General features: G+C 33.2%; 1 protein-coding gene across 1 annotated transcript in view; it reads left to right on the plus strand.

Moving 5' to 3' along the window:
* LOC141550617 (band 4.1-like protein 4A) overlaps positions 1 to 25,538 on the plus strand; it is a 165,206-nt gene that overhangs the window by 16,249 nt on the left and 123,419 nt on the right. The window lies entirely within an intron of this gene.

Genomic DNA, 25,538 nt, shown 5'->3' on the forward strand with positions numbered 1-25,538 from the left:
GAACAACTGTATTTAGAAAATACAAACAAACTCATCAATTTGTTCAGGGTCCTGATTTTGCTCACTTAACTTGATGTGGGTTGTGCTCCCTTTAAGAAACTAGTCCTTTCAGACTGATTTATTTTGATTCCCAACCTCTCCTAGCTGATGCATTAACAATTCTAGAAGATGTGGGTTGTGCTCCCTTTAAGAAACTAGTCTTTTCAGATTGATTTATTCCTTTCTAATTCCCAATCCCTCCTGGCTGATAAATTAACAATTCAAGAAGCTAAGACCTTTGATTCACAAATCCTAGTCAAAAGCATCCTTCTGAATTCCAAAAGGAGATCCTTGTTCTTCCCAGCCCCCATTGGATCTGAGCCAACTTGGGACTCCACTATTGAGCCCCTTTAGTTAAATCTTTCATTATAAAAGAGCCAAGCAGCCTTATGCCAAGGATCTCTGCCCACTGGAACACTGTTTCCGGTGCCCTCTTACCTCTACCTTCAACTTTACTAAATAGACTTTAACTTTACTTCCAAACCCCATAATAAACCTCTTTTATCAATCTAGGTTTTCGAGTCTGTAAATTTCTTTACAGGGGACTCTTGAACCGCTACTAGACCTCATTTAACTCTATATCCTTGCACCAAATCCAAAGAGGTTGCAGGAGAGTCTATTTGACTCCTTATACTCCAAACCTGCCACTAGACCTCAGTTAAACCCTAATTTCATTTGGGTACCCCAATTCTAAACCTCATCAAACTTTTAGCAAAAATAGCTTAGAGCAAAGTAGAGCAAGACTGCTCTGTACAAAGCACACAAGTTCACCTTGCTCTTTTCTTACTAGGAGTCTTCATTACCCAGTCAATTTATAGAAAATACAATTCATGGCATAATAGCTTAAGTTGACTCTGAACAATGAAGTAGAAAAAGAAAGCATACAACCATTCTAATTGGGTTTGCTATAAATTTATGTTACATAGCTTCATAAGTGGCTCTTCTAAACCTTTTTATTCTTCTTCAAACTTCTCATGATTCCCCCTTCCCTCATTCTCTTAGTGGAAAACCTTGCTCATAATTTAGAGAAAATATCTCTTTTCTTCTTCATCTCCTATCAAAAAGTGCTTTCTAATACTTTCCCCCCCTTCACTCTTGTTTTATTGGTCTTATTCTTATGAAAGCTAACCCCTCTATCTGTTCAAGCTATCCCATTCTATCCCATCTCCTCCAGCAGACTGACCTCCTCTATCATCTTCATTCTTACATTTATTTTCAATCTTTCCCTGTCTATTGGCCTACTTTTCCTATTGCCTACAAACTTGCCCATGTCTCCCTATCTCTTATTTGATTCCATTCTTGCTAACTATTATATTATTTCTCTTCTCAACTTCTGGAAAAAAGAGCTGCCACTTTCTTTCCTTTCACCGTTTTCTAAACCCCTTACAATCTAATTTTCAACCTTATTATTCCACTAAAATTGTTGTCTTCAAAGTTACTGATGATCCCTTTTTTGCCAAATCCAAGCTCTTTTCTCAATATTTATTCTCCCTGACCTTTACAATTTTAAAATTTAAAATGAATAACCTATAATACCTCTGAATAGTACTGCCCCACTGGGGACCCAACTGGGACTGGTCAACTGAGAAACTGCTTCCTTCTTCCCTTCCTCCCTTCTTCTCTTTCTTCCTCACTCTCTCCCTTTCTTCTTCCCTTCCTCCCTTCCCTTCTTTCTTCTTACCTTCCTCCCTCCTTACCTTCCATCTTTCCTTTCTCCTTTTCTCCTCTCCTTCTTTTCTTCCCTCCTTCCCTACTTTCTTCCCTCTCTCCCTCCCTTCCTTCCTCCCTTTCTATATTCTACCTCCCTTTCTCCTTTCTTCCTCCCTTAGTCTCTTCCTTTCTATCTCCCTCCCTCCCATTTTATATTAATGGTTTTCAAATCTGCCTTTCCTGCTCCAATTTCTCTCTTCACCTACATTCTCCCATCTCCAACTGTCTTTCAGACATTTTGAACTAGATGGTCAATAAATATCATAAGCTCAATATATGCAAAACCAGAACTCATTATCTCTCTCACTAATCTCTTCCCTACTCCTACCTTTCATAAGGGCAATATCCTTCTCCTAGTCCCTCAGACATATAGACACATAGACATATAGGGGTCATTTTAGATGACTCTCTCTTGTTCCCCATACCTAAGATATTGCCAAGGCCTATGCAACATCTCTCAGATATGTCCTCCTTCTCTCCTGTGCCACTGTCACTATTCTACTGCAGAACTTCATCACCTCATCTCTTGATTACTGCAATAGCCAGCTGGTAGGTCTGTCTGCCTCAAGCCTCTCCCTATTCCGATCCATTCCTAAAGCACAGGTTTTCCTAAAGCACAGCTCCAACTATGTTACCCCCTACTCATAAACTCTAGCAGCTTCCTATTTCCTTTAATATCAGATAATCAAGTATTCTATTTGGCATTCAAAGTCCTTCATCACCTAGCTCCCTCCTGTTTTGCCAGTCTTCTTACATCTTACTTCTTGACATACATTCTTTAATTTAGTGGCTCCTCCATAAACAAGACATTTCATTGCTTGGCTCTTGACATTTTCTCTGAACAATCCCTCCTCTGATCAAACCCTGGCTTTTTTTAACTCCCAACTAAAATTTCATCTTCTATGTGAAACCTTCTCCAACCTTATTAATTCCAGGTCTTTCCCTGTTAATTATTTCTTTTTAATTCTGTATATTGCTTTTTTGGTACATATTTGTTTGCATGTTGTCTCATGCAAACAAATGATTGTAAGTTCCTTGAAGGAAATCACTGTTTTTTACCTCTTTTTGTATCTTTGTTTTTGCTTAGTACAACAGAGTAGAAACATAATAAATGTTTATTGCATGAATGAATGAGCAAAGTAGATAAGCCTACATAGCTTACTCTTTCCTCACCAGAGTTTAGCTTTGTCCATTAAGCTTGATTCAGAAATTAATTCAAATTGGCTCTCTGCACAAAGCCAAAAAGCCCAAGTAGTTTTTCATTCATGAAAGTGAATGAAGCTTTGTTGGCCAATCAACTTGTAGTAAAGAGGGTTTTCAGTAAATCATATACAAAATGTTTCTTCCCCTCTCTGGTTTTCCTCTCAAATTAGAGAGAGCAACATGTACTTTTTTTTTAGGAGGTTTCAGGTCTCTCAGACCTTATGGGCACTAAAACTCATCCAATGAGATGGAGCTTTTCTTCAGTTAAATAGGCCACAGAATTCCAATCTGTAACAAAAATCATTCAGACAGAACTCCAGACTTATTAAATTTATTCAGTATACTGGTGGTTCCTAATTTATTAGGTCCAAGATCTTCATGATTAGGGATCCCTCTCTGCTTGGGTAGTAGCTATTTTTATATAATTAGGAGAGCACCAAGGAGATGTGATAATCACTGGTTTGTCAATTCCAAATCTTAAGATTATCTAAGAGAAATGTCTGAAAATTAAAACCACTTTGTCAATAGGCATAGATCATGATCTATGAGACCTTCCACAAGTCATCAACTCCAACTCCTTTCAGCAGGAACTTTCCAAAAGTTGTAAGACTCTTTCAGCAGCATTACAGAACCTTTCACAAGTCATAAGACCCTAATGTTTGATCAGGAGTATCCTAGGGTCCAAGAAAGTTTTGGGTTTGAGGTAAAGGGCCCAAAGGAGTAGACTGTGGTGAGAAGGGTAATATTTGTAGCTCATGAATCTTATTTATTCAGGGCTGGTGATAAAAGTACTGGAATACTTTGCTATTTCATTTTCTATCTCATTTTATAGATGAAGAAACTGAGGCAAATAGGGTTGTCAGCTTAACCCAGAGTCACAGTTAGTGTCTTAGTTAAAATTTGTTATCTCACTCTCCAGATGCTACAATATAACAACAAAGCTCCAAAATTAATCAATTCTATGTTTGTTCAATCTTCATCTCCCCAGTTCTCAGTCTTTACCCATTCTTCTACTGGCTTAACTCGGAGCTTTTTAGTACTTAATGACTTCCATTTCATTTATAATTCACCAAATCTCTCCTATGAAATCAATAGTCCTTATTTAATCATTCTATATTCTATATTCTTCAGACAATTAAGGGGTGTGTGTGTGTGTGTGTGTGTGTGTGTGTGTGTGTGTGTGTGAAATATAAAATTTGTAGGACTTTCTTTTTGCCTTTGACTTCCCTAAGGTATATGCCTGTTAGGACCATCTCGGATTCAAGAGTTAGTGGCGTTTCTTTCTTTTGCTTTATATAAAAATGTTCCCCAGAATGGTTAAATTAATTCATAGCACCACCAAAAGTATGCCCATTATCCCACAGCCCTTTCATAGTTATCTATTTTTGATTTGAAAATAATTTTAGTCAGCTTTCTGATTGACATGAAACTTTAGAGATGTTTTAATTTCATTGCTCTTGATTTCTTGTGTGTGTGTGTGTGTGTGTGTGTGTGTGTGTGTGTAAAGTGTGTGTGTGTGTGTGTGTGTATTTGTGGTTTGCAATAGTTTACAATTCTTTTGAAATATTTTCATATTCAGGGCTGCTTTTCAACGTTAGTGTCCATCAGACATTATCTATAGCTTCAACTCTTATCTGTTCCAGTGGGCACATTGGAAGACAGGTAAAGCAGGTATTGTGGAGATTAAGTAATCCAAAATATGTTAAACATGTTAAAATATATGTTAAACCCAATATATGTATACCTATTAAGACAATAATTTTGCTGCACAAGAAAAATTAGATCAAAAAGGGAACAAAATGAGAAAGAAAACAAAATGCAAACAAACAATAACAAAAAGAGTAAAAATGCAATGTTGTGATCTACACTTAATTCCCATAGTCCTTTCTCTCGGTGTAGATGCCTTTCTTCATCACAAGATCAATGGACTTGGCCTGGATCATCTCACTGTTAGAAAGAGTCATGCCCATCAGAATTGATCATCATATAATCTTGTTGTTGCCATGTATAATGATCTCCTGGTTCTGCTAATTTCACTTAGCATCAGTTCCTACAAATGTCTCCAGGCCCTTCTGAAATCATCCTGCTGATCATTTCTTACAGAACAATAATATTCCATAACATTCATATACTATAACTTATTCAGCCATTCTCCGATTGATGGGCATTGATTCATTTTCCAGTTTCTTGCCACTACAAAAAGAGCTGCTTCAAACATTTTTGTACATATGGGTCCTTTTCCCTTTTTTATAATTTCTTTGGGATACAGGCCCAGTTCCTCTTTGCGTTCCTCTTTGCTTTCTAATATTGACTTGCTTATTTGGCCAGAACTGGCAAAAGTGTCATTTCCTGCAAAGATTCCTGTTGTTTGGGATCAAATATCAAGTAATCACCTCTATACATGATCAAACCAAAAATATTTGGTGTGGAATTCACAAACTTAACACAGATTGAGTTCTTGGTTTCATTACACTACTGAACAAAACTTGAGTGAATAATTTAGAATTGCTTAAAAAAAGTTGATTTCTTTTTCTTTAAATATGGAAAGAAGGAAACCTCCCTGGAAAATTCAATGATACCATCTTGTTATTATTTTACAGAATTTGCTTATCCTATATTCCTATGAGTAGGAATAGAAATGAGAGAATTAAAAGTTGTATGGAAAAGAGGGAGAGAAGATTAAACAGTTTAAGAAAAGCTTCTTATTTTTGGATCACATTAAATGAAAAAATTTATTCTGCCTGGATTAAAATTATTTTTGAAGATAATAAAATATGAAAGAAAAAATGCATTGATAGTTATTGTATATGATTCTGGTACTCTGAATACACAGAGGACCTACCCCCCCCCAAAAAAAAAATCTCATCTTCAAAGACAAAGGAAATGGGAGTTGTCTGAAAAATAACTTACCCTTTTATAAAGAATTTTCAATCTTTGCCTAAACAAATGTCAAAGAAAAAATATTAACACATGATCCATGTATTTAGTATAAGTTTGCCAGAAACACTTTTAATTCATCATTAATATAATCTCTAAGCTATTTCTAGCCTAGAGAGATACGTGTCCAAACTAGTATATTCACCCAGTGGTCTCAGACATGACTTTTACCCCAAGACAATTTGAGGTAACTTAGGAATCTTGAACAAGAAAAGGATCAGAGTTTGTTAAAATATACTTGGAGGAAGAAAGAAGAAAGCCCTTCAAATATAAAGGAAATTCGATTAACAGAAAACTAATTCATATGAACCACAAACTGTAGAAATTAATTGAATACAGTTCTATAGAACAAAGAAACTTGAAATGTGACCCAAGGTGACTTGCCTAATTATTAATGAAATAAAAGATGCATGCTCAATGACAAAGAAGTGTTCCAAGCATTCCAAAAAGAAAACTGACCTGCACAAATCATTTGTATTTCAAATAAACCAAAATAGAACTACAAGAAAGATAAAAGAATACAGCAACCAAGGACAAAAATCAAAAAAGGTCAACAGAGAAACCATGTTTCCTCTTAAAAGTATATTAAGAGAAAAAGGGGAAAGTGGAAATCAAATAGATATTGTCTTGGAGAAACAACAAAGAAGCCAGAGTCATTGGATTGAGTATATGGTGGTGGGTAAGAAGACTGAAAAGACGTGGGAGGATCTAGATTTTGAAGGGGCTTGAATGACAAAAAAAAAAAAAAAAAAAAAAAGGATTATATATTTGATCTTGGAGATGATTGGGGGAGGGAATTACTGGAATTTAATTGAAAGGAGGTGGAAGAAGGTGACATGGTTCAACCTATTCTTTAGGAAAATCACTATGGCAGTTTAATGGAGAATGGATTGGAGTGGGGAAAGATGATGAAGGCAGACCCATCACACCAGGCTATTGCAGTAGTCCAGGTCTGAAGTGATAAAGATATATACCAGAATAGCAGCAGTAATAGAAGAGAGAAAGGTTATTTGAGAGTTGTTGAAAAGGTGGAATTGACAGGTCTTGGCAGCAGATTATAGATGCAGTTGGGAAGGGGTGAGTATAAAAGTATAATATGATATATTATGACTGTGGGAGACTTGGTGGTGCCCTCAAAAGTAACAGGGGACATTCTGAATGAGGAAAGGAAAAATGTGAGTTCTACTTTAGATATGTTGAGTTTAAAATGTTTTTTGAGGGCACTCTTATTTTATTCATCTCTTCCCAACTGCATCTATAATCTGCTGCCAAAACCTTACAATTTCACCTTTTCAACAACAAAATCTGCTTCTCCTCTTAGGTTATGTCCTTTACCTAAGGGAAGGGAAATAATCTACCAGTTTAACTAGGATAGAAGCCTTAAGCCAGTTATTCCTTAATAGGCAAGGACAGGGAAATGCATAGTTTTCTCAGGCCAGCAAAGTATAATTGGTTTTCATGGAGGTTTTGGGGACAGGAACTTTGTCTAAAACCATGCAAGAATGGAGCATGTACCCAGGCATCAAGTGCCCCACATAACCCTGCTCACATCATCTATGGTTGGTTTATTCTAGTTTCTGATATTTCTCTCCCTAAAGCCTTCCAAACCACAGTCATATAAATCTAAGTTCCAAAAAAATAAAAAAAAATAAAAATCACTAATTGGTGAACTCTGCGTTAGTATTATTTCTGTAGCAGCACTTGCAATAATGCAGATGCTCCAATAGGAACCAGGAAAGTTTGTATTTGTGTATTAAATTAGATAGGTTAGATCAGTGTCTGCCATAGAAATATAATTAATACATGAAAACCTTGAGAACTCATATCACAATAAAAATTCATAACAACTGCTTATATTTCAGTTTCCTACTTATGCTTTGTGACAGAAAAATCAATTGTGTTCTCATCAATTATTGTAAAGTAGAATTTCTTTCTGTCATCCTTTAAACATTTTAACAAAGCAGTTTTATCTGTATCACATAATATCAGGATAATTTTTCATTCCAGTGTTACAAGACAATGTGCACCTACTATCACTATTGAATGCTCCAAAGTGCAGCTAGAGATAAAGTCTGCTTCTAAGAGAGTCAGAAACATCTTTCTAGATATGAGACTATGCCAAAGTGAAGCACAAAACCTGGCTAACCTAGGCTCTTTCTTTCTGTTCTTTCCCCAGATCTACATTAGTATAGCTCACAAAGAGAAAAGAGTTATCATACTTGGGCATAATTCATTACTGTTAACTATAGTTGGATCAAATGAGTGGTTTGGTGGTGAAGAACAAATTAGTAAATATGTTTCTAATTTGAATGAAGCTAACCCAGTTTGACATTAACACTTTTAAGCAATTACAAGAATCCAGAATAAAACAAAAGATGTAATTTTAGGTTTATAAAAATATTACCCATTTAACTTAACATCACTGCAGTAAGAAAAACTAATTGAATACTGTACCTGAAAAAAAAATTCCCAGAACAGATGGTGTTTTAAAAAGAAAAAAAATAGTATGCAAAAGAAATTAAAGTTATCAAATTTATTAAACAAATAAATTGCAAGAAAAGGGAAAAATGATTTTAAAATAAGATGGGGAGACAGGATGGAAAGGATATTGAGGTACAGTAGTGTATAAAGACATACTGTCTCTGCTCTATTGGGGAGAAAATTTCTCCTTACTTCCCACCTCCACTGTAGGATCAGTAGTAGCAAGTTGTTAAAGAAACATATGGCAAGCCTATTTAAGAGAAGTTCTTGGACTCCATTTCCTTGCCACCTTCTGACTTTGCTTCCATTTTTGAGTTCCTGAAAATGAACTTTGTTTTCTATGCTCAGTTATATGGTAGCAACCAGAGCGTTGATGAGTCTTTCTAGAGACACAAGATAGAGGTAGGCATGGAGTTGATATGCAGTCTCATAGGAGAAATCCTAAGAATAACTGCCAGTTTTGAGGAGATTGCCTTTTGGAGAATCCCAAATTAGAGGATTACTAAATGTGAAAGTTTCTGAGTTTGACAAGCAATGACCTCCTAGGGAAAAAAACAAACCAAAAACCTTTTTCAGTGGTATTTTCTTTAGACAAGAAAAAAGATCATCAATATGGTTTTTACCGCTGGAGGACTAGACTAATGGGGCCAAGCCATCTAAACTTTATCAATCCTTCATGCAGTGAATTAATTGCACGGTACAGATCTAAGATGAATGAGTAGTATTGTTTAGTAAAGTTTCTTCAACTTCTGGGAATAGTTTTGTGTGCTATTTGGGTTTCTCTGTTTATAGGTTGTCCTAAACCAGATACCATTTTTATATATTGAATGCTTGTACAAATTGGGGACTTTGTTACTCATATGCAGTAGGGGGTCTAAAGAAAACAAAAACTTCCAATGAGTCCTCCAACTTGTAATCACATACTTTATATCTTTGATAAACATATAAGCATTGGTTCAGACATGCCCACAGGTCCTTCAATGGGTTTCAAAAGCCATAGCCAAAAATTTTACATACCTAAGCTTTATTTGGCAGAGTTCCACAGAATAAAACTCCAGGATATGAAGTAATGAGTAAAAAAAGAGAATAGTAGAACACTGTACTGATTTTCTAGTGAACCCCTGGGTATTTTCTCTCTTCCAGGTTCCTTATAAATTAGTGTTTCCCTAATTATTTACATCTGTCTTCATTTCTGCAAAGTGTTTTATAGGTGGATTCATGTAGTCCCCAGGTGAATCTTGGTAAATATTACTAAGTATTTTATAGCTTCTGTAGGGTTGGTTTTTTTTTTTTTTTAAACTGGAATTTTTCTTAGTATCTCTTCTTGCTGAGTTTTGTTGATTATATATTGGAATGCTAATGATTATGTATCATTATGTGCATAATGATCATTATGATAAGGATTTTATAGTTATTATTTACATTAATTTTTAATTGACTCTAGGATTTTCCAAGTACATACCATTGTATCATCTAATAACAATGATAGTTACATTTATTTTTTGCCTGTGCTTATTCCTTCAATTTATTTCTTTTCTTGTTGCTCTGTTTAGCATTTTGGCATTTCATTAGATGATAATAGGCATCTTGGCTCTACCTTTGGTCTTATTGAAAAGACCTCTGACTTTCTTCCATTGCATATGATGTTTGCTCTCAGATTTAGACACATGCTGTTTACTAACGTAAGGAAAATTCATTTATTCCTTTCATTTCTAAAAAAAATATTTTTTCAATAGAAAGATTTTAGGACTTGTCTAAACTTTTTCGGAATCTATTGATATAATTACATTGTATTATTACTATGTCTTATTGGACTTATGGACTTTCTTACTTTGAACTAATAGTTTATTTCTGATGTAAATTCAGCCTCATCATAATTTGTAATCCTTCTTATATGTCTCTGTAATCTATCTGCTAATATTTTATTTAAAATTTTGCATCAATTTAAATTTGGAATAGTTGCTTTCAGTTTTTCCCCGGTCTGCTTTCTTTCCCTGGTTTATGTATCAATACTATATTTGATCATTGATAAAGATTAGAATAGTGACTTCTGTTCTCTTAACTGCCAAGACTTATATAATATTTGGAATTAATTCTGCTTTAGAATTTGACAGAATTCTTGTCCTGGAGGATTGATGTTGCCCTCCCCTGCCCCCACTCCTTTTGCGTGTTAAAGCTTGTTAATTTTCTAATAATGAAATATTTTTAAAATGTTAAATTTTTGTTAATATGTGAAATACTTATATTTGTCAAGTATTTGTCTGTTTATCAATGTTTTTGTTTTCTGTTTCATTAGTTCTTTGATTTTCAGAATTTCTCTTTTGTTATTTAGCTGAGGATTTTTGATTTGTTTTTATTCAGATGTTTTTAAAAATTGCATGTCTAATTCATTGATTTGTGCTTTCTCTCTTTTGTTGTTGAAAACATTTAGAAAAATAAAAAATCCTCTAAAGACAACTTTTGTTACATCTCATAAGCTTTGTTCTTTTTTCATTATTGTCATTTTTATGAAGATTTCAATTATTTTTATACTTTATTCTTTGACTTATTAATTCCCTATATTATTTAGTCTCAAGTTGCTTTACTGAACATAGTATTTATTGCGTTGTATTTAATATTTTTGTCTACTTTTTTTTTTTTTTTGGTGAAATCTTTTTGCTTAAATATGTCATTAGTTTTTGTAAAGGTGATGTATACAGCTTTGAATGCATAATTTCCCCCTCTCCCATTCTTATTCATTAATCACTGGGAATCTAGTGTCTCAGGGAAAGCTCAGGCTGAGGGCCTTCAAGCTTCCAATGCTGGAAACATCTGGGTACTGCCCCTCTCATCTGAACTCTGGGCTCACCCTGTTTGGAGTCTCAGTAGACTGCTGCTACATGCAGCCATTATCAACCAGCTGGAAAGCTCTGCAGTTCAGTGACAAAACTATCATCTGGGATTTCTGCCTTTGTTATTCCTCTTCAAACTTCAGACTGGAATGGATTCTAGAATCTCTGTTCTTGGAGTCTGAGCCATATAGTTGCGATTTGTTTCTGAATTTGCTTTTCTAATAGCCACAACATAAAATCTGCAACTGTTCTTCATCCTTTAACTCCATTCCTGAGTAAAGGTTCCCTCCTCCGTCTGCTTTATACCCCTAACTTAGAACTAGGTAGCAAATAACAAAACTGTCACTGTACTTGTTCTTGCTCCTAAGTGAAAATTTAGTATCTATGCTACATCTGCTACCTCCTCTTGCTCTAAGGACAAAGCCTTTATGATAAAAACATAAAAAAGGGGAAAGGACCCACATGTGCAAAAATATTTATAGCAGTTTTTTTTTTTTTTTTTTTGGTGTGGCAAGGAATTAGAACTGAGTGGATGCCCATCAGTAGGAGAAAGGGTGAATACGTTATGGTATACAAATGAAATGGAATATTATTGTTTCATAAGAAATATTATTGTTTCATAAGAAATGAGGAGCAGGCTAATTTCAGAAAAGCCTGGAAAGACTTACATGAACTGATGCTAAGTAAAGTGAGCAGAACCAAGAGAACATTGTACATTGGAACAAGATTATGTGATGATCAACTATGATGGACTTCTTTTCAACAATGAGGTACCACAGGCCAATTCCAATAGACTCTCAGCATCCAGAGAGAGGGATATGGGAACTGAATACAGATCACAACATAGTATTTTCATCTTTTGTTGTTGTTGTTTGCTTGCTTGTTTTTTTTTTTTTTCTTGTCTCTCTCTTTTTTTTTTTTTAACTTTATGATCTGATTTTTCTTGTGCAACATGAGAAATGTGGAAATATGTTTAGAAGGATTACATGTGTATAACTGTAGTGGATTACTTGCTGTCTAGAGAAGAGGGGAGTTGGGGAGGAAGGGAGAAAATTTGGAACACAAGGTTTTGTAAAGGTGAATATTGAAAACGATCTTTGCATATATTTTGAAAAATAAAAAAAATTATTAAAAAAAACCTTTAAGAAAAAGGTATTTACACATATATATTGTATCTAGGTTATATTGTAACACATGTAAAATGTATGGGATTACCTGCCATCGGGGGGAGGGAGTGGAGGGAGGGAGGGGATAATTTGGAAAAATGAATAAAAAAATAAAATAAAATAAAATAATATAAAAAAAACAAACAAAAACAAAACCTTTAAGTCCTAGATGTCCATTATTCTAGAGCCTCCATGCCCACATTGTTCTTTATTGCAGTCCCCAATACATTAAGTAGTGACTCAGGTATCTCTTAACAACTTTAGAACCGATTGTATATATAATATGGGAGACACATGGGAGACACTGGCACAGAACCACCCAGCATGGTGGGTCCTCATCAGAGAAGGTTCTGCGCTCTATGAGCAAAGCAGAATTGAATTAGCCCAGAAGAAAAGTGAGAGAATCCTTTCCAAATGTTCATATGGACTATTTGTGTCCAACCTATGGCAGAGCATTCCAGGCTCATATTGCTCTGACCAGCTACAATTGGACCCTCTGTAACTTAACTCTAGCATAGTAATGTCATTTTGGTCCTCTTCAAGAACAAAGACAACAACCAAGCAGTCAATCACTCAGGTACAAACTCCATTAAACCTACACTAAAAATCCTATTTCTTTGACACCTCTGATTTAAGTCATTGGCAGAATTGAGATAGCTAGATAGGTCCATTAATCAGTATATGATCATGAAATAAACATTTTCATTCATTTCACTTGGCTGTGGTCTTTTAAGAGACCTTCTTTACCCAGGAAATTAGATTTCTAGAAATTCCATTCCTCATAGATTTATTATAGGAAAAAAATTGTATACATGTACTAATATCATATTCCTAACAATAAAGACAGAATTGGAGTAAGATAGCTATCCAACTGTTACCAAAACTTTCACCAAACATTCTGCAATCTCTTCAGGGTATGTATTTATTCCACTGATACAGATTATAAAAGTTCATCACAATCTTTTAAAAACTAAATAGTGCATGTTCTGGGAGAGTTGCTCTTGCCAATTATCTTTAAGTCAGTTTGGTGATGGATTGGCTGAACTTAGTTGCTTCTTAGATAACAAATACATAATGGATTACCTGGACTGTCCCCAAAGCCTTTCAAATTTAATAGGATTTAACAGAGCCTATGTTCTTTGTGTGGTCTTCAAATGTCCAGGGTCATCCCAATATTACATCCCTGGATTATAACTTTATTGGGGCTCTATTTTAAAAAATTAATTCAGTTAAATTTCTTTGTCTCTTCAGTGCTCTATTCATCTTGAAATTAAGAGTTCAGTGATCATACAGCAGATAATAAGAGGAAGAGAAATCAAGTCTAGAAAATCTTCCAGCTAGATGATTTGTTTTACTGAATAGCTGGGGTTATTCCATATCTAAGGGCCTGAGAAGTTTAAAATAAATAAATAAATAAATATAAGACCCCTGATGTAGAACTAGAAAAAAAGTCATCTAATTTAACCTTCTTTTTTAAATGAGGGAATTGAAATCCACACACACCATGTAATTTGCCCAAGCTCATGCAGATAGTAACTAGTAGAGCTGGGATTTGAACCAAAGCCTTCTAGTTTCAAAAAATGAATTTTTTTCACTGAGTTGGTAGCTTGGGAAAGGGAAACCAAATTAGTTTACTCTCTGTTTTATGTATATTTTAATTTCCCCAAAGTTGTAGAACAGGGAGATTTTTAAACAAAGGAAATAAGTAAAATATTACCTTATTTAAGGTGCAGGCAAAAGAAAGCACTCATAAAAATCCACTTATTTATTGGCTATATCACATTTCCTAATCCTTAGGTAAATCTTATTTCAATCACACTTCACATTTAAATATTTTAATTTAATTTAATTTTTTGTAACTAGTTGATAACAGTCACAGAACTTATAAGATATAAGATTTGCTTGAGAGAGACACTATATGCATCTTAGCCTGTTTCTGGAAACCTTTTATGGATTATGGTATATGATAGTAATGATAGGTTTGTTTTTATTGTTGGTTTATTTCTTATGTGCTTGATATACTTGGTTCCCCTCTCTTGAGGGGATGTTTGAGTGCATTGGACTAGGGTACAAGATAGCATTTTATATTCAGATCATGTTTCTTGGTCTCAGCTCTAGTCCTAGACACACATGGCTGGCTACAATAGTGCTGAGTAAGGCACGTTCAAAAAACATTAGACTACTACACTCTGACTGCCTCTGGCCTCAGACATTCAATATTCTTTTTGTTCAAAGAGCAGGAAATGCTACACAATGTCTCTTCAGAAAGCAGTTACATGGCAATCCTTTTAAACTCCAAGGAAACCCTTTCTTCTCCAGAGTTCATGGATTTTTCTATAGGGCATAGTTCTCTGTTAAGAAATGCATAAAACAAAAAACAAGAGATAATCTACTGCATAGTGAGATGAAAGATCTGACTTAAAATTGATCTGAATTGTTTATTTTTAAATGAAAAATTATAAAAATATTTTTTTATCTAGCACATTAGAAAATATTTGCTTTTTATCTTTAAAGATTGATTTTTTTTTTTGCAGAATATTATAATTATCCATCTTATCACCTTTTAGATCTAAAAGTCTGTCATTGATTCTATTCCAGAAATTCTGTGGAGTAGAATTAAATCATGTTGCATGTTTGAAAGCCAACATTTAAAAATGATGATAATTGTCCTCATCTTTGTGATTTATGCTTTTTCCCCTTGAGTGTTTTAATACTCTTCTGTCTCTTGATCCTCACAACAATTCTGTTATGTAGGATTAGGCAGGTGATATTATCCTAATTTTGTAGATAAAATATTGAATGCCTTAATTAAGTTTCTTTAACCACTTCAGGAGACTGAAATCTATAGTATTACACTGTCATAAAGAGCAATAAGGTTTTATATTCTTTATATAGGAAAACTATGCCATAAATATCAATTAACAAGTATTTGTTAAATGCTGAAGATTAAAGTACTAAGAATGAAGCAATTCATATAATGAATTTGCATTCTCATGGGAAAGACAAATATATATAAAAACATATAGCATTTGGATAATATATATATATGTATATATATATATATATATGTATATGTATATACAAGTTAGTTAAACATAATGTACTTTGAGAGAAGAGAGCACTGGAATAATGAGAAAAGATTTCATGTACAGGATGTGCCTGAACAACATTTTTAAAGAAGCCAGGGATTTTTTGAGATTGAGGTAAAGAAGGAGTACATTTTAGGCATTTAAAATGGCCAATGCAAATTTGTCTATGAGGATTCTTAATGTTTGCGCTTTTTAGTGTCATGGATTCATTTGAAAACCTATGGATTTCATTGAAGAATGAATTTTGAAAGCCAAAAAATAAAAGACATAATTTTGCCAAGAGAAAATATATTTTGAAATAGCAGGATTTTTTTTCCTGGTTGAAGCAGGGATTGAACACTTAAGAGAAATGGGGGAATGATTGAGGATGAAATCTTATGAAGACAAGGATGGGATCGAATAAATAAAGGAATTGGTCTTGGCAAATAATAATAATAATAATAATAATTTCTTCAGAGACAGTAAGGAAAAAAGACATTCATAGGATATACACAAATACTTGAGGAACCATTATGTTTGAGATTTTAGTTTTTATTATTACATATAAGCCTTAAGCATTCTAGATATAATGGAATATTATTTGTAGTAATCAAATCTAATATTATCTTACTCTTTTTTTTCTTAAGAAATTACTTACATTAGTAAATATTTGGAAATAGCAATAGTTTTTTGGGCATCTTGGTAATACAGTGGATAAACTGCCAATTTCAGCCTCAAACAGTTACTAGCTGTATAATCTTGGGAAGTCATTTAATCCCATTTGCCTCAGTTTCCTCATTTGTAAAATGAGCTGGAGAAAGAAATGACAAACCACTTCACTATTCAAGAAAACTCTCCAAGAGGTCATGAAGAATTGAACATGACCAAAAATGATTAAATAACAAAAAAGATTCATTTTAAGGACTTTAGAATTTTTCATTTTTATCATTCAAATTGCAGATAAAAGTAACTAATTTGGTATTAATTTAAGAATAGCTAGATAGATCAATGAAACAGACTATACAAGAGAAATCCAGAGTCAATAGCACTCAATAAGCCAGGATTTGATAAAATAGAAAACACATGGAGGAAAAAGAAGCCAGGGGAAAAACTCATTTGATAAAAACCACTGGCAAATCTGGAAAGCCATCTGACAGAAATTAGATTTATTTCATATTACATATATTCCACTGTGTGTGTGTGTGTGTGTGTGCGCGCGTGCCGTGTGTGTGTGTGTGTGTGTGTGTGTGTGTGTGTGTGTGTGTAAAGAGAGAAACAGACAAATAACCATTTCCCAATAGTTAACTGATTAAAAGATATGAACTACAAAATATTCACAGCTACTTGAAAGAATGCTCCAAAGCATTAATAATAATTAAAAAATTAGAATTGAAACAACCCTGAGGTTTCACCTCATACCCTGTATTTTGGCAAAAATGACCTCCCAAAATGGCAGTAGTAGTCAGTGCCCGAGGGGTTATAAAGGAATAGGCACACTAATACTTTATTGATGAACCTGTGAAATTTTGGAAAGCAATTGGGAATTATGAAAAAAAAAAATTAGTAAAATGGCCATGCCTTTTGAACCAGAGACTTCATTAGTAACTTATACCCCAAGGAAGTCATCAATAAGAAAAAAGGTCCTATATCTTCCAAAATATTTATGGCAGCACTTTTTGTGATAACTAAAAATAGGAAGCAAAGTAGATGCCCATCAATTAGGGAATTGCCAAATTGTAGTACACAAGGATAATGGAATATTATTCTGCTGAAAGAAGGGATGTGTGATGTTTCAGAGAAACATGAAAAGATCTATATGAATTGATGAAGGGTAAAGTAAACAGTCAAGAAAACAATAATAATAATGGAAAGAACAACTATATACCAAAAAATCAAAAGTAAATGTAACAAGATTATAAAGATGAAGCAGGATTCAAATAAAGATATGAAAAGACACTTCAACCTACCCCTTTGTGGAGGTGGGAGTTACATAGATGTTACATATCATACATGTTTTTGTATTTTTTTTGATAATTGTTCTATTTTTCTCCCTCCCTAAAAATATTGTCCTATGTAATGTCTCTCTGGGAGGGACCTTGGAATAATAATGGTGATTTAAGAAACTTTAAAAAACCAATACAAACTTATTAAAAAAACAAATTAAGGTTGCAATTATTCTCTTTGAATTTTAAAATTATTCTCTTTGTAGAAATATAGATTATCTTGGCATATAATGTTATACTTTTTAATAAAAAATTTTTATTCTGAACTCAAAAGCCTTTAAAAGAAATATTTTCAAAGAGAAGAAAACATTGTTTTATAAATATTTAATATAATTTTTAAAATGTTTATGAAACTATACTATTTCATGGTGATTTTTTTAAAAAGTCATATAAAAATTCTAAATATCACTTTCAACACTACTTGCTCAACTGTACTTCTTAACTTCTGTAAAAAGTGTTCCAATTAACATCTTTTGGAGATCATCTCTATTGCTATTCCTTCTTTTGGTCTCCCATTAGCTGAGAGAAAGAAAAGAAACAATCAATCCATAAATTCATAAAGTGGATATATGAAAAAATATTTCTCTCAGCACCCTCAGTCCATCTGTCTAGAAATGGGTAATATGCTTCATTGTAGATCTGATGGAAATATAGTCAATTATTGCATTGATCAGAGTTATTAAATCTTTCACACTGACTTTTCTTTACAATGTTTGTGTCTTTATATAAACCGTTCTCCTCAATTCTGCTCATTACCCTCTGGAGCATTTCATACTACTAAGGATTTGCTGAAGTTATCTCAATATACAATAATGTTCTATTACATTCGCATACAATACTTGGTGCAGCCATTCCCCAAATGTCTAATGGGCAATCTGAGGCACCCCTTTAGATTCTAACTCTTGTCTTTTTCTTCTCCTTTAACCAGGAAATTTATCTTGTTTATAGCTATTTGCATCTTGTAATTATTCAACCTTTTAATCCTCCCCAATCCCTATTTTCCTCCCTATTGATTTTTATGCATTTCTTTCCCTAACTCTGTGTGTGTGTGTGTGTGTGTGTGTGTGTGTGTGTGAGAGAGAGAGAGAGAAATTTGTTTACTCTTTCAACCTTAAGGAATATTAGAAGATAAAACAAAATTTAAATATCTTAAATAAATTAATATTTTAAACATATTCCCCAATAATATATTTTAAGGATATAAACTTCCTTTTTTTAAACCTTTAAAAACAATGTGCATGTTTTTTTTTCCTGCAATAGTTGATGTTTTACTATCAATTCTATAGTAAGACTTATAATACATAATGGAAACAACAATATTTGTATTCAGCTTGACTTGTTCATTTTGGCATAAAAATAGGTCAACCATAGTGATGGATTTGGAATCAAAAGCTCTCATTCAAGTCCTAGATTTTCTATTTATTATTTGTGTTACTTTGGGTATTGCACTTAATTTCTTTGTGTCTGATTTTCCTCACTTTTAAAGTTAAGAGGGTAGTGGTGGCAGAAATAAGGTATACTATGACATGCGCTCCTAGGCTTAGAACAATTATATTTTCCCCTCAGGGTTTTAGAGTACCTTGTGTCTCTTCTTCCTTTGGCTTGAATTTCAGTCATCTATGTTCTTTCCTTTTTCCTTCATTCCCCTCTTACTCTCCCCCCCTTCCCACAATTAGGCAGTACTTACTGCTCCAGTTCCATTTAATCACATAAAATCAATTAGCTTTTCCAAAGGGATATTTTATTTGATGATACAGCAAGAACAAAATTGTAGACATTTTCTCCTTTGCCTCAAGAGTATACTCTCTCCTTTAACACTTAAGTGTCTCAATGAAGTAGACAATTCAATTTCTGCATAATATTGGCTCTACTAAGTTCATATCCAGGTGCAAAATGACTACTGGCTAAATACTCATTCTTAGCTTCCAATGGTCTCTGCCCAGAAAAGTCACTTTTTAGTTTTCAGGGAATCACTTCTGGCCTGGCTACAAATCATAGCTTAGACAGGACGTTGAAGAACTGTCTAACTCTGAAAAACTAGGATGCCAAGGTATGCTTTCCAAAATCACAAGGTTGTAGAGGCTTGGTTCCCTTTACTTAAAAGAGAAAGAACAAATGTAGGGACCAAAGATCAAGTCACATGGCTCAAGAGAAATTTCATAGCTTCTCCCCTTACAATATAGTCTCTCAATTAATTCCCATGTTAGGGGTAAAATAGTTAAATCATCAGGAACAGAGTAACAGAAAGGATTGAAGAAAATCATATTAGAAGCAGACTAGATCTTTTGAATTCCTTTACAACAAACCAAAAAGCCTCCCAATTATATTGGAGGTTAGCCATTCAAAACGATTATAGAAAGTCTACCCATGCTTCAAGTCATTTCCCTTACCTATCATTACGCCTTTCTCAGAAGCAGGTTCTCATCTTCTTGAAGTTTCATCAGCCAATCAACTGATTGCATAACAATCAACTACAGGAAACTTAGTTATCCTGGGGATAAGTTATCTCAGATGAGATCCAACTCTAAATTCTATGATCCTGAATTTATAGAATTAATGAATTTGGATTATGTGTTTAATCCAGGTAAGAAAATTTAATTCCTACTTGAAATAAACTCAGAAAAAAATTTGATTTATTAGTGTTAATTAAACTTGAAGCTTGCTCAAAGATGGGATTTGTGTTGATTATGTTGATTTTCTGTGTACTAATTCAATCCATCAACTTCCTTATGGACTTTTTTTTAATTAAAAGATTACTGTCAAATATTTTACTAGCATAATGAGTAGGAGACAATGAGGAAAACTGACACATGACAAATATTTAATGTACAAATAATATGACTAAGGAAGATGCTGAAAATTTCCAAGACATAATTTCTGGATAATTAATAATCAATTTGTTAATTGTGGCTATAAAATAATCAATAAATTGAGGTCAGTGCTTTCTCTCATAAACCCTCTGGAGAGCTTTTGGAAACGGGGCTATCCTTAAGGTTGGAAATCAACTTCCATTACATAACAATCAATGAAAGAGGTGGACATATTAAAGAGGAAGCAGCTACTCCTGCTGAGAATCTGACCAGATCACAATTGGGTGGGGTCTTATCCAAGATCTAGAAGCATGTACCCAAAGGATTTGGGCAATCTCATCTGTCAGTTATATCCTTTAAAGATTAGTTGAATAACCTACAGGGACTTGTTTCTGAATGAGGAAATAGGAAGGGAAAACCTTAATCATAATTTAATAATTGGTTATTAATAGAAGAGAAAAGTAATTATTTCCCTTGATTTCATGGCTAAAGGAAAGAAGAAATGAAAAAATGGATTAAGACAAACTATAATCTTTAGTGTAGTGGGAATGTATTGATTCTTAGATTACAAATCAAAAGACCAGTTAGTGGCTTAGAGGAAATTATCTTGTATGATATTGAGCAAGTCATTTAACTTCTTTGTGCCTTATTTTCTTAATTTATAAAATGAGGGATAGGGACTAGACAATTTATAAGACACTTTCAAGTTCTAAAATTCTGTGGTTCAAAACTCAATATGTGAATTTTTTGAGATACATGTCAAGAGCTGATTTGTCTAGGATGTCCTACTTTGCTTATAAAAGAAGTAAGGATTTATTGTATAGAATAATTAATTATATAAAACATAACAGTTTGTATCCTAAAGAGATCATAAAAGAAGGAAAAGGACCCACATGTACAAAAATATTGGTAGCTGCCCTTTTTTGCAGGGGCAAGGAACTGGAAATCGAGTGGATGTGCATCAGTTGGGGAATGGCTGAATAAGTTATGGTATATGAATATAATGGAATGTGATTATTCTATAAGAAATGATAAGCAGGCTGATTTCACAAAAGCCTAGAAAGACTTACATGAACTGATGCTGAATGAAGTGAGAAGAACTAAGAGGACATTGCATATAATAACAACAAGATTATGTAATCAATTGTGATGGACTTGGCTCATCTCAAAAATGTGGTGATCAAGGCAATTCCAAGAGATTTGAGATGGAAAATGCTCATCTGAGAAACTATAGAGATTAGATGGGGAATCACAGAATAGTATTTTCAGTCTTTGTTCCTCATGATTTTTTTTTCCTTTTTACTCTATTTTTCCTTGCACAACATGACAAATATGGAAATGTTTAAAAGAATTGCACATATATAACAAAAACACCATGACAGTTTTAATCTGTAGAAAAAGTCAAGAAGTAAATGCAGCCTGCAATCACAAAATGCTAGAATTGAGAAAAACTTTAAAGTTTTCAAAATCATTTTCCTATTTTGTTCTTAAAAGAGTCCTATCAGGTAGGCACTACAAGTATTGTTTTTCCCAATTTTACTGAGGAGCAAACTAAGATTAAATGATTTGTCTGTAGTTACACAGTTGTAAGATGTTAGAAATTAAATCCATTTGTGTTCCTGATCCCAAGCCTAGGCTTCTGCACATTATGTCAGGCTGCCTGCTTAAAAAGCTGTTTAATATCTTTCAATAAAAGCAGATTGTATGCATTTTACTACACAATTCAGGATTTTGCTTTAAAAAGACTGGAGTCAGTTTAATTGAAACTGACTCAATTTTCACAGGATTGCTTTGAGGAAAAGTTCTTCTATAGATCTTTCTGTGCATATAAATGTGACATGTTAGTTAAAGAGCATTTGGTGATGGTTGATACTGACTCTAACAAATATCTATGTGACTGGGCAAGTCACTTAATCTCTCAGCATTTTATACATCTTTTAAGGAAAAGGAGTCATAGGTACAAAAAATACTTATTGCAGCTCTTTTTGTAGTCCTCCTTCCTTTCCTTCCTTCCTTCCTTCCTTCCTTCCTTCCTTCCTTCCTTCCTTCCTTCCTTCCTTCCTTCCTTCCTTCCTTCCTTCCTTCCTTCCTTCCTTCCTTCCTTCCTTCCTTCCTTCCTTCCTTCCTTCCTTCCTTCCTTCCTTCCTTCCTTCCTTCTTTCCTTCCTTCCTTCCTTCCTTCAATATGACTTATTTGGAAATGTTTTACATGACTTCGTATGTATAATTGATATATATTTCATGCCTTTTCAAAGGGTGGTGGAGAGGCTGGAGAGAAAGAGAAAATGTGAACCTCAACATTTTTTAAAGGAATGTTAAAATAAGAATATTTTTTTTTAAAGATTATAAAGCATAGAGAAGGTACCAGCCTATATTGGTAAATAAAAATGCCTCATCTAGGAGTTTGTTCTATGTATGACAGCATAGGTCAGTGCCTTTCTTTATCCCCATGCTTATTCTGAAAGGAATTTCCTTGTATCTGCTCTTTGTACCCCCAGCTTCAACCTAGTATCTAGTACCACAAGTTTCAATCTTACTTTATCAGAAACATTGATTTATACTAAACAATAAAATATCTACTTAATAGGTTCACAGAATTTTTAAAAGCTTCAGTTGCAGTACTATACATTTGCTAATTTATAAAATTGATGGTTTCTTTTTTAAGTATTGATTTCTACTGTGAAGAAATGAGAGCTTTTTTTGCTTGAACAGAAAAAGTTGTCATTGTGTATAAACCTGTATAAACCTGCCTTTCTGGTTTTTAATGTCATGTTAATCTCTGAAGGTGTTATTACTTGTTAGAAAAATTCTCTGTTTCCTGTTGAAAACTTTATTGATGGTATTTTCAAATAAATTTCTATTTGGAGTTCTCTCAGATTACAAAATGCTGGTTTATAATCTGCCATGTGGTTTATAAATCTTCTATGTATAAAATATAGATTACCTATAAATAAATGTGATAATGCTTTTTGAGAGTCTACTGAGATTCTGTAGTATTATCTATTCTATATTTTAAAAGACTGATCTGAGTTTTCTCCTTATCAGATTAATATATTGAAGCATTTTAATCAAATTCATAATTCTTATTTTCCTAAAGATAAAATTAATTCTAGAAAGTTTGAAGCTCATTTTATTTGAAAGTATTACTTTTACTCTCACTTTCCTACCTTCCCCTTCCCTACTTTCATGTTTTAGTCTTAGCCTTTATTCCTTTAGAGGATGGAAAGCCATGTATCCATTAGTTTGAATGCAGAATAAAAATTAGGTAGACTTGTAAGTTTGATTTAAATAATAAGTTGAGATGGCATGACAAATGTTTTCATGAACACCTTACTATTTCCGTATTGTGAAATTTTCAGTTATAAAATACTCCTCCTTTATACTATCTCTAAAGGAGTATTGCTTTTCTTAGAATTAAATGTCCTTGAAACTAAAACACAGTTTTAATAAAATAATAAATAAAAATTGATTATCATTGAATGTACTGATATAACTATGACCAGCAGAAATTAATTCATCACTCTTATTCATTATATGAATGTTTAATTGATTGAATAAAAGGGAAATTTACACAAGAGATTGTAATAGTAATAATTTGTTTGCTACCATGTTTTTTGGAACCATGTTTCTTTATTTGTTGTACAATTTTTGTTTTGATTTAGAACAGAAAAATTTGTTTTCCCTGTGATTTTTATTTCTGCCCTATCCTGTCTTAAACTTTCTCTTCATTAAAAAGTGAAGTGAAACTAATAACATAATAATTGTGGGGCTGGGAATTATTGGACAAAAATGGGTATTTATATCCTCCTTTTCAAAAGTACATGAAAAAAAATCAGTACATAAAAGGTAAACATGTAGATCAACTTCTCCAAAAGATTGAAAATTTGGAGGCTTTAGGCTCAATTAAATGTAAACCTCCAATCTAGTTTGTTTATTTGTCCCTGTAGTCAGTTTCAAGGGTTTTAGGAGTAAAGTCTTCATATAGCAGTGAATGATAGCTACATAGAACCAAAATGTAGGATTATACTTAATATCTCATAAATCCATTAAGGCAGCATGAATACTGGATTTTTAGTTGGAGAACTTTATTTGAAGCCAAGTTCTATTTCCTGCTATCTTGGGCAAATTACATCACCTTTGGTCTTCACTTCATTCATTTATAAAATGAACGGGCTATACAAGATGAGAGATTCTTAATCTTTTTGTGAATCATGTACTTCTTCGGCAAGTTTAGAATAGTATTTTTTAAATAAAATGTAGATTACAGAGTAAACCAATTATTTTGAAATACGATATATATATATATATATATATATATATATATATATATATATATATATATATATATATATTTTTTTTTTTTTTTAATTCAAGTTCATGGACTCCATCTGACTCTTGCAACTTCATTTGGGGTTTTCTTGATCTTTAACAAGAATTCTGGGATGATTTGACATTTTTTGGCCAACTTATTTTATAGATGAAGAATTGAGAAAAACGGGGTTAATTGACTTGCCCGGGGTCACACAGCTATTAAGTGTCTGAAGCCAAATCTGATCTCAGGAAGATAAGTCTTCTTGCCTTCAGGTCTAGTACACACACTATCTACTATACTGACTATCCCTGAAATACATGAATTCTGGTTAAAAATTTCTATACGAGGTGACTAAGTTTCTTTTTGTTCTAAATCTTTAAATCTTAGATTAGAACATACAGAATAACTAATGTTCTTGGTATCCTCCAGACTACTTAGTTTCTGTCTTTTCCCCTTTTGAAATCTGTGCCTTTGGGAGGAAAAAAAAATAAAAGGAGAATCAAAAGGCAAATGAAGAAGAGGCAGTAATATTTCCTTGACTCCTATACCCTAAGGAACATGGAACTTTTCCATTTGACTTATAGCTAAAACTTTACATATGTGTCTCTCTTTAGAATATTGCTTCCTTGAAAGCAGAGATGGCTTCATTTTCCTACTGGTAACCCTAGTGCTTAGCAGAGTGTGTTGCACATAGTAAACAATAAATGCTTCATTCATATGTAAAATAGCATATGCAATATGATCTTGAATTCTCTAGGAACAACTGTTAATGAAATTGCTGGAGTTTATTCACCAATTATCTATCATGAATATTAAAGAACTTTCAAGAAACACTGTTGTATTCTATCAAATAATCTACTAGAGAGACTGGAAAGAGTGGGAAATATATGGTAAACTCTTTAGCCTTATTTATCTAAATTTAATTTATCTAAATTATTTATTTGTTATCTAAAATATATTTATCAAGACAAAAAGAAGT

This window comes from Sminthopsis crassicaudata, chromosome 1 (genome assembly GCF_048593235.1).
Source record: "Sminthopsis crassicaudata isolate SCR6 chromosome 1, ASM4859323v1, whole genome shotgun sequence".
Taxonomy (NCBI): Eukaryota; Metazoa; Chordata; class Mammalia; order Dasyuromorphia; family Dasyuridae; genus Sminthopsis; species Sminthopsis crassicaudata.